Source organism: Oncorhynchus gorbuscha, unplaced genomic scaffold (genome assembly GCF_021184085.1).
Source record: "Oncorhynchus gorbuscha isolate QuinsamMale2020 ecotype Even-year unplaced genomic scaffold, OgorEven_v1.0 Un_scaffold_6269, whole genome shotgun sequence".
Classification (NCBI taxonomy): domain Eukaryota; kingdom Metazoa; phylum Chordata; class Actinopteri; order Salmoniformes; family Salmonidae; genus Oncorhynchus; species Oncorhynchus gorbuscha.
In genome coordinates this window covers 17501-19745 of record NW_025749909.1, presented here as the reverse complement: position 1 = coordinate 19745, position 2245 = coordinate 17501, and positions in this window count along the sequence as shown.

Sequence of the window (2245 nt, the reverse complement as noted above, 5' to 3'; positions counted from 1 at the left end):
AACATGGAGGAACAAGGCAGTACACCTGGGCGCATGTGAGAGAGAATATCATCTCTATGGCCAGGTTAGATAGGTTTTATGTTTTTGAGCATCAATCTCAGGTCTGTAAATCAAGTGTGATAACTCCAGTGGGGTTTTCTGATCATTGTTTAATAACAGAGGTGGTGTTCATTAACGATGTAAAACCCAAAAGCGCATACTGGCATTTTAATATAACTTTATTGAGTGATGCTCACTTCAGGAACTGTTTCAGTTTTTTTTGGGAGAGATGGAGATCTCAAAAAGCCAGTTTTGTATCCATTCAACAGTGGTGGGATATAGGGAAAATCCAGATTCAACAATTTTGTAATCAATACACGAGGAATGTCACTAAAGATATCACCAGATCAATGAAAGCCCTAGAGATTGAAATAGTGGAACTCATGACATTGGTTGAGACCACAGGAGATCGAGGCCATACTCAGGCCCTCAAGAGGAGAAAAGCTGCATTGGTAGACCTGCTGGGTATCAGAGCACAGGGGGCACTGGTGAGAAGTAAATTTCAGGGAATATCTGAAATGGATGCCTCATCCAAATTTTTCTTTGGTTTAGAGAAAAGAATGGACAAAGAAAAATTATTCATTGTCTCAAATCAGCTGTTGGACAAGAGCTCACTAGCCCTAGTGAAATTAGAAAGAGGGCAGTAGAGTTCTATGCTGAGCTCTACAAATGTGAGTACAAAGAGGACAAAACAGTGACACAGCAGTTCTTTGATGGGCTCCCAAAGGTGGCTGCAGAAGTTCAGGTTGAGCTTGAGCAACCATTGTCTTTGCAGGATTTATACACTGCATTAAAAGGCATGGAAAATGGAAGGGCACCAGGCATTGATGGGCTTCCCGTTGACTTTTTAAGTCTTTTTGGGCTATGTTGGGAGAGGATTGGTTAGAAGTAGCTAATGATAGTTTAACCGGAGGGTTACTACCAATAAGCTGCAGAAGGGCTGTCCTCACCCTACTGCCCAAAAAGGGTGACCCAAGGGAGGTGAAGAACTGGAGGCCGGTGGCTTTATTGTGCACTGATTATAAGATATTGTCAAAAGCTTTGTCCAACAGGCTGAGGGAGGTGATGGGGCAAATCATACATACGGATCAGTCCTACTGTGTTCCTGGCAGGCAGATAGGGGATAACATTTCTCTGATTCGTGATTTTTTGGACGTCTCTAGGGATATTGGGTTGGATGCTGGTCTAATTTCAATTGATCAGGAAAAGGCATTTGACCGAGTTGAACATCAATACTTATGGCACACACTTGAGGCGTTTGGGTTCAGCTCTGGTTTTATTGCCATGATCAAGGTGATATATGGTGACATTGAAAGTGTATTGAAAGTTAACGGTGGTTTGAGTGCTCCTTTTAAAGTGTGTAGAGGTATTAGGCAGGGATGTTCTATGTCAGGAATGTTATATGCCATTGCTATAGAGCCACTACTAAATAGCATTAGAAGTCGCATTGCAGGGGTGTGCTTTTCAGAGGATATTCCTCCTATTCGTCTCTCAGCCTATGCTGATGATGTAGTTGTGCTAGTGAAAAATCAAGCGGAGGTGGATAGCTTGAGTCTAATTGTTGATCGTTTTAGGGGAATATCCTCTGCAAAGGTAAATTGGGAAAAGAGTTGTGCGTTACAGATTGGAGAATGGTCTGGAGGGATCATGGCTTTGCCAGGGGGCTAGAATGGTGTAAAGGAGGTTTTAAGTATCTTGGAGTGTACCTAGGAGATGAGGGGACTATGGAAAAAATTGGAGTGGGGTGGTTGAAATGGTGGAAGGGAGGATGAGGAGATGGCGTTGGTTACTATCTCGTATGTCATATAGGGGGCGCACTATTATAGTTAACAATGTGATTGCATCTGCACTGTGGCATCGGTTGTCAGTTTTAGAACCACCATCTGGCCTTCTGGCTAAGATACAGGCAATTATTGTGGATTTCTTTTGGGATAAATATCACTGGGTTCCACAAAGTGTTTTGTATTTGTCAAAAGAAGAGGGGGACAAGGTCTTGTACATCTTGCTAGTAGGGCTGCTGCTTTCCGGTTTCAGTTTATTCAAAGGTTGCTTTATGGACCGGAAAATGTGGTGTGGAGAGGGGTGGCAGGTCTTATATTACAACGGGTTGGAGGATTAGGTTTAAAGAAGGCTTTATTTCTGGTTGATAGTAGCCAGATTTCTAGGGAGAGAGTACCTCCGTTTTACAGAGGACTTCTCAGAGTAT